At 42.5% G+C, this 8,804-nt stretch overlaps 1 pseudogene; it reads left to right on the top strand.

Annotated features, from left to right (window-relative positions):
- The first annotated feature begins 389 nt into the window (after positions 1 to 389).
- On the top strand, positions 390 to 2,117 carry LOC124385646 (annotated as a pseudogene).
- Positions 2,118 to 8,804: the final 6,687 nt, after the last annotated feature.

The following is an 8,804-nucleotide window of genomic DNA, read 5'->3' as shown; positions in this document are numbered from 1 at the left end:
ATGTGGGAGATGGGTATGGAAATACACTAAGAGGTCATCCACATTTTTCAGTACACTTTCAACCAGAGAACTAGTCACGTGGCCTCCCGGAGTAGTACCGGAACCAAATTGCGCAACTAAAATTTGCTGTAAAGTAGGCTCCGACCATCTCCCTATAGTAAACATTTCAGGTGACACACCGGCACGCACATCTTTTCACAACATAACGGCCTGGTATCAACTTAAAGCAGAACCAGGAGCAAAAATTGGGAGTATGCGCACTCTCTATGAAAAAATCAACAATGGATTAGATCCTAAAATCTGTTATTTAACCAAAAATTTAGAACCCGCAATATATAGGTGTACACACACTGAAACAATCAACACTACGCATATGAGTTATACGAATATAAATTTGATATAACTTCATATGTACCTCATAACAATCAACCTGAAGCCTTTGTCTGGACTAGCCGGAGAGAAGGCATGTATTGCGTGGGAAAATGTGTCAATGACCCAGATAATTACACCGGGCCACAGAATTGCTCATGGATAATGAAACATTGTTTTAATTTAACCACTTGTGGATATAGCAAACCAAAGGAATGTCCAAAACTATATCCTATTCCTCCTGGTGGACTGATTAAAGGGAATATTAACAAGACATTATTTCATGATGTGAATCTAGTGATGACACATGTATCATACAATATTTCCAACATCCTATCTGCTTATATCAATCACTGTGATTACAATGATAAGACCTATGCATGGCTACAGTCACGAATCGATGATTTAATTTATGACTACAAAAACAGACTTGCCGTGCAAATCTCACCTGCACGCTCAAAACGAGACCTGCTCGGAAACATAGCAGGTCTCTTCGGCTCAGTTAATTCCATTGCTAACAACTACAAAATTACCAAACAATCACAATTCTCAACATGGTTTGCGAACCAGGTGGCCACTGGTTTTCAACATATCACAAATAGCAATGAAAATATCATAAAAGCGGTTCGATCCAAGCGCAGGCGCTTCTGCGATCAGCCACACATTATTCAATCAAACCCGTACCATTGAACGTGACTTAGCCTGTAGGACATATGCACAAGATCTATTCACTGCTGCTAGACAAGAAATCCTAGATCTTCGCCTGTACAAAACGCCTAGACATGTTTTGAATGACCTCATAGACATCTTAGATCTACATAGGTGGTATGAATCAGGAAAATGAAAATGTAAGATATTCTGAGTTACTATCCACCATAATGATGTTTACAGGAAATGAATGTAATGGATGTATTGGATTTTTCGTCAGTTTTCCTTTGATACACCCAGATCAGGTTTTCCAAATTCCACTACCATACGCTCGATTGGCGTGGTAGTGAAGGATCAGGTAATTAAATGGGATCACCTCACTGGATACATGACACAAAAGGGTACTGAGACCTTGTTTACCAGTCGCACATGTTGCCATGAAACACACAATTATGTTATCTGTACATGTAACACTTTGCAACCTTTCTCTCCCAACAACACCAAACTTATTAATGTTCAGTCACTGCATGGTTATTCTGATGTTGTCCAGGTGTCTCACACACAGTGGTGCGTTGTCAGTGAAATGAATTCCTTTACCTACGGAGGACTGACCTGCTCTGCTAATCACTCGTTCTGTTTGGAAGTGACAGAGGACTTTCAATGGGCCAAGTCAACATTTTAGGAAGAATGCCACTGGACACAGAGACCTCACCATGGTGGGATGACACTTTCTATGAGCAAGGCACCCAAGCTGTGGTTGACGCGATGGACCTGACACAAAGACTGATCCTGCAAACTGAATACCACCTAAACCAAGCACAGGTTGAAACCAACCTGGCACGAAGACGGCACAACTTTTATCCAGTTCATCCACTCGGTCAGCACAGTACACCTACACCTGGTGGGACTGGATGTTCCGGGGATGTGCCATTGGCAGTGCCCTGATCTTCACCTTCACCATGCTCCAGTGCTGTTACTTCAGACACCTCATACGATCTACACAAGAATCCACACACGCCGCCCTTGCCCTCAGCCCACTGCAGATACCCGTGTTCCAAAGACTCTAAAAAATAAATAAATAAATAAATAAATTGCTTTGTCTGACCCGCAGGTACCCTATTCAAATTCGCCCACGGGGCCAAGTGGGGAAACCTGTAAGACTTTTGCTTGATCCTGACCAAAAGGTCGGCCCCCCGAGAACACAGCATGGATGCCCGAGAGGTGTGGGCCAGGATGTGGGCCCTAACACGTTTTCCTCCAGGACTCACGGCAGGGGACTAACGACCCGCAACCCCCTTTCGAGAACCAGAACATTTCCTGGAATACAGTAGGCTCCCGGAGAGCTACCCTTGGTCTTGACCACCACATCTCCATACAAATGGTGGATCTGCAGACAAGTGTCTGACCCCTCTTCCCCTCCTTTTCCTGTTACATCCTCAACACAGAACATTCTACAGCACACCGGATGATTATGTGTAAGAAAGGTCATATCACATGTAAATAACGACAGAAAATGTTCATGTTTCATTTCTTTACAAAGGTTTATCGCGACTGGTACACAGGTCCCATTCCCACAGCAATAGAACAAATAATAAAAAGGTTTTAATAAAGTTAAAGAAAACATAACTCTATACAAGGCGTGCCCACTACAGATGTATACAGGCGAGGTGCCTCCCACAGGTCTGTAAGAACCAATCAATGCAAACTTCCATGACTAAATAATGTTTACATAATGCTTACTCTATCTGGGTATTTAAGGAGAACTGACCAACAATTCAGGGAATCTGTAAACAGATATCCCACGATTACTGTGTGTAGTCTCGTACCAGGTATGAAAGGTTTTATATTTCCTGTTTAAATGTAAATACTATTGGTTTGTATTTATGTTTTATTTTAATTGAACTATAAATTGGCTTTGAATTGTGATTTTCTTACCTGGTTAATAAATTGTTATGTTTGATTTTATTCTGTGTTGCTCGGTAAATGTTGACACTGCAAGTAATAACGTTGCATCCGCAGTTACCGTAAGGACTGGAAATCAGGCTAGGATCGGCCTAAATCCCAGTTAGATAGTGAATAACACATCAACTGAGGATTTTAGAGATACGACTAGCACTTGGCGTTAGTTTAAGTGTACTTAGAAGCGTGGAGGCTAACAATATGTATTTCCGTTTAGAGTAACATTTCTAATCACTCTAAATAGGGTCAGCCTCAACCTCTGATTATTTCAATATTATTCTATTCATTATCTGTGGTTAGAAATAATTATTGTAATAATTAAGTGTCACCTCTAAGGGGACTAAATAAAGTATGTTTAAAGTTGAGCACGCAGAGAGCGGCCGCAAGCATATAGTCCAACCTCTGGCAGCGACCAATACTGATTCGCTTATGACCGTTGACCAGTATGTTAATTATAGGGCCCATACTAGGATCTTGTGCGACTGTGTGAACCGAATGAACGAGTGTAATGCCAGAGCTTAATCAGAATAACTAGACAAACATCCATCAAAATTATACTATTAGTAAAATAACAACCTATGCAAATATTTATTGTTTTATCTAAATGGAGTCAGATAAAAGGTCAATAACAAAAATGAAATAATACATTAATCCAAATCTTATTATCTAATGTGAAAGGAAAGATTAGAACGCGCGAGAATCCTTCGCCACGCCTCTGGAAACCGTCGTTGGACCAGTGGGTGGTTCCCCGCCTTACAGTTTCCTGTTGTTTTATTTTGCGTGTATCTACGTTGGTTGTAAAACCGTAACTTTTTTTACGTAATCGTTATTAGTAAAACAATGTTTTGTCCACAAATTCAAGCTTAAAAACATTCAAGGTTTTCTTTGCGTGAGGAAAGAACTTTTTTACTTTGTAAAGTGTAAAGAACGTACGCCATTTTCTCCTCGACCTCAAGCGATAAAACAGAAATTTCAACGAAAATTATTCAAGACTACTCTGGTTTCATCCTGAAGATAATAATAACTGCTTCAGCCTGCTCATTTTTACCTTCATTATCTTCTGATGTTTCATGAACCTGGTGCTCACAGAGCTACAGTTTGATTTGTTTTCTCCATCAGCACACCACATTTCACTATAAAAGGCATCAAGTGCAGCAGAGGCAACAAGTGTAACGAACAAAGTTGCTCAGTAAACGTTACCTCATTGCAGTAGCAAAATGCTAGCACTTCATCCCTTTGTGTTTAATCTCATTCTTCAGGTGAACGCAGCTCACAGATGCTAGCTACACAGCTATAACCCTTTACCTACACTTTTTTTTTTACACTTGGAGCAGGAGAACCCTTAAACCTCAACTGCTCTGTCGTCACTCTGGATATGGACGTCTGTCAAAATGCTATAAATGTGTAATAGGATGTTCAAAAAGCACAATATTTTATGGTCTAAACTTTTTTCCATGTAGTGTAGACTCCAAATATAAACGATCTTTTGGAAAGACTGAAGCCGCTTTGATGTGAGGAATTAGCGATAGGAATGAGGGGACGCTATGTGCCATCTTCATGCTGTTACACCTGCCCCCCTGCTCAGGTGTTCCCCAGCGTTAAGAAGAAAGCGTGACACAAAAATAGGGCTGAGTGGTTGGGGGACGTTTGAAGCAATGTATCCAGGTGTAAAGGGATGTGGGTCATGTTTGTGTCTCTGAGACCACCCCTCATTCAACCGCTCCTTCGTGTTAAATTTAGATTCGGAGGTGTTTTCCCTCTGAAATCTAAAATTAACGTGATCGAGCCGTTGAACTTGCACTACTTCTCATTTTCCCTTTGCCGCGTGGACGCCGTCTTCGGCTTTGGGTGTGTGTGTGTTTGTGTGTGTGTGTTTGTGTAACGCTTCTTGTTCAGTCATCTGCCTCTCTTATCTTCGGCTCAGTTTTCCCCTGGCTTTGAAGTCGAGTGAATTCTTTGACCCCGAGGATCCTTCGCTCTCCTTTGATTGCTTTGACGCTAAGAACCTGTTTGGCTTCCTGAAACGAGAGACGGTTCCGGTACAAAAGATGTTTCGCTAGGATAACAAAAAGGACAGGTTTTTATGTTCGTGTGTAGGTGTGTGTGTTACTGATAATCAGGATGTGATCTTCCATAGCAAGCATGTACTGAGAGTTTTTGGTGTTTCTTCAACTCGAGTGGTGCAAGAGGAATAAACCATTTACATTTACAGCATTTGGCAGACGCACATATCCAGAGCGACTTACAATTATCTTATTCATACAACTGAGCAGCTATGGGGTTAAGGGCCTTGCTCGGGGGCCCCAGGTATGTTAGCTTGGTGCTTGGATTTGAACTCACAACCTTCGTCCAATGCCTTAACCAATTCCCAAAATCACTCTCCTACTTGAAGATTGATAGTGTTCTTGGAGTGGTGTGATGAAGTGAAGCTCCTGTTAGCACCAAGACACATTTATTTTTTATAATGACCGCTTTTAAACGTTGCCAGCACAATATCTTGCATTAATACAAAATGCTTTGAGTCTTCGCATTTCCCTACAAGTCTGCTTTATATGACAAGCTCTCATGGCCTATTCCAGTCTTCACAGGTCACAGATACCTTCCCTTTTCTCTTTCTCGTTCATTTCCCTTCCGCTGAAAGAGGAAGTGTGAGAGCAGACTGCTGATAAGGCCTGTCTCCACATGGGAATCTGCTTCAAGCGGGAAAAATTACTCACAGCCAGGCGTCGCTTCGGCGTCCTTCCTGTCTCACTGCAACCTGTTTCCCTAAAACCTGACCTGTCTGTTATTAGTGGAAATAACCAGGACATGACCCTGGTGGACAGTCTGACAGAAAGGACCCATTTACTGAGGGGGTTTCTGCAAAATTTCACAATCATCTTAGCAGAATTGAGCAGGATTTATAGCTAAACACTATGGAATGCTCCCCCTGACTTCACCTACATCCGTACCTGACTGTCCTAACACGTTTATGGCTGAATGAGCACATATTTATATTTACGGCATTTGACAGACGCCCTTAGCCAGGGTGACTAACGACACTTTGGGGATTAAGGGCTTTGCTTAAGGACCCAGCAATGGCAGTTTGGTGGTGCTGGGATTCAAACCTATGAACTTCCGATCCAAAAATTCAATGCCTTAACCACTGCTACCATCTATAAACGTTTACGGTACTATGCAGACGCATTTATCCAGGGCAAATTACAAATGAGCGAGTGAGGATCAAGGGCCCAGCAGTGGCAGCTTCATAGTGCTGGAAACCAGTAACCAGTGGTTCCTGTAGCTGCATATCAGAGAGGAAGTGAACTCTGAACGAATTTAGATCAAGTGATATGAAAAATATTTGTACTATTTATGGTTGAGTTTACGGGATGCTAAAGAGCGTGGACGTGGATTCTAAGACCAACCCACTCTGCTGTACGATGTGTGCATCCTGTCAGGGAGAATTTGTTAGTTGCAGCAATAGAACTGCATTTAAGAATCTGTCAATCAACAATTATTTCTTGAGCAATTTGTGGCCTGTGTGGGTGTGAAAACCCAAACACAGATTGCTAGGTACTGATCTCTTAAGCCCAGTATCCTTTGTCTTTGGTTCCTCTTTAGGATGTGCACTCGTATATCTGCATCTGTAAATGCAAGTCTGCGCTTGTACTCGACTGCGCAAAAGGGCCTCAGGAATCTGTAGAGTTTTCCTGAGGGGGCTGGCGGGGGGAAACGGCTTCAGGAAAGTGCCATCTGGCTGGTGGGTGTCTGCGCTTGCTGGCACACAGTTCCCCTTCCTCACGCAGAAAATAATTTAGGCCATGCTGATGAAATGCCGCCAGTCAACGTTCGCATGCTGCTTTTCTGCTGCTGTCCGCTGCAGTTTGGAGAAACGGTGGAGTGATACGTAACAGGATGACAAGAGCTCGTCAACATCCCCATGTGAACTCTACCGTATAGTGCAGCAGAGGCAACAACATGTACAAAGTTGCTCCGTGACTTGTGCTTTCTAAATGTTACCTCGTAGCAGTAGCAAAACTTTAGCATTTTATCCCAATGTGCTAAATATTGCTACTGGCAGCTTTCTGGACCAGATGGTAGCTAAATCACTATAAAGTTACCTCAGAAAAAAAGCAATTTTCACCTTTATTGTATTTTACTTGCTCTCTGGTTTTATTAGTGAACTTTAGATGCAATGTTAGGGGTCAATTTTCTTGACATCAAATTTAAAACCGATTCATCTGATCGTTTATGAAAAACAAAACACTGCCAGGGTTTTTTTAAGGTCCAGCTGTACATTAGTGTTTTGGCGTTGGCGCTGAGTAACCCACCACTTGACGTCAGACCATTTCCTGAGAAGAACGTGATTCTTTTTTTTTATCTCCTCAGACGTTCCGTCATGGAGGTAATAATATAGTTTCTGGATTGCATCCGTCCCGCCACTTCTCGTCTTATGCCAAGAGCTCGGCGAGCTCAGGCTTTTGGTCACTCACACTGAGGAGGATAATAGGTACTTAGTGCACTTATGTCACATCCTGTTCCTGTGTGTAAGCGAATTGGTCAGTAGCCCACACGCACTGGTGCACAGGTGTGTTGTGGGACGCCGCCGCTAATCCAGAGAAGCGCCAACAAAGCAGTGGCCTAGAGAACTGAGAGCTTTGTGTGTGTGTGTGTGTGTGTGTGTGTGTGTGTGTGTGTGTGTGTGTGTGTGTATGTGTGATTTTGTGTTTGTGTCCTGTCTCTAATCCTTACCAGGTGCTTCCTAATGAAATTCTCCATCCCTTTAATCGGCCCACTGGAGGTGAGTAGTTAGCGCTCTCCCTCCCGAACACCAGTGCTTTTTTGCAGATTAGCCACTTTGCTAGCTCAGTCCCATGTCCATCTGTTAGCTCAACAGTGGGAAAACAGAGGGACAGAGTATCAAGAGGAGCCTGAGGTCAAAAGGAGACGAGGATAAGCTTGGAGAAGCGCCAATATACTGCATCTCACAGCCTCGAGCCTACGCTCACCATCTTGTCACATATTGTCCCTCAATGTGTCTTTGTATTGATCTGGGATCTGTCTTGTGATTGGTGTATATTCTGGATTGTCCATCTCAATGACGTTCAATGTTCAGACAAAAATAAGCTTTTAAAATTTTGCTTGCTAGAATTTAACTTGGAACAAACATGGAAGCATTCGTGTGGTATTTTTTTTCCCGCCCACCGAGTTCCATCTTCCTGCCTTCCCACTTCAGAGGTTCTAATCAAATGCAGCATAAAATCCTCCTGTGTCTGTGTCTTCGTGTAATCTTTCCACGCATTTGTATTAGAAAAGCTTTAAGCTGTGTTCTCTCCTTCTCTTCTTCCCCATCGTTTCTGGTGTACTTCCTGTTTTTGTTTTTGTTTGTTTTTTTGGCGGGGGGTTATGCAGATCGTTTTCTTCTTTCTGCCAGCTGTGTTCTGTTCCCTGCGTGGAATAATGATGCTGACGATCAGTTCACCCTAACAAACAACAGCTGCTTCTCACAGAACATTACGGATCTCAATAAGAACTTCTAACAGCTAGAGAGTCTGTTTGCGTCCGGCATGTTTTGTGCACAGAATGTCAGGTGAGTTTCTCAAAAAGATCTATGGGCGAAACCAAGCCAAGGTGATGATCAGGAGCAGCTGATATCAGTCTGTGTGCTGAATGGTTCCCTTGACACTTAAGCTTCAGTGTATTTTACAATCTACGTAATTCTTCATATTTGTATTAATATTACATCACCACTACATACTGCCCTACTACACCGTTGATATTATCAAAACTACATCCCCATAACTACATGCGTATATCTACACACTACCACCACTACAACACCACCA

This window comes from Silurus meridionalis, chromosome 5, assembly GCF_014805685.1.
Source record: "Silurus meridionalis isolate SWU-2019-XX chromosome 5, ASM1480568v1, whole genome shotgun sequence".
NCBI lineage: Eukaryota > Metazoa > Chordata > Actinopteri > Siluriformes > Siluridae > Silurus > Silurus meridionalis.
Note: the sequence above shows the minus strand (reverse complement) of the source record. Positions and strands in the feature narration are given on the sequence as shown.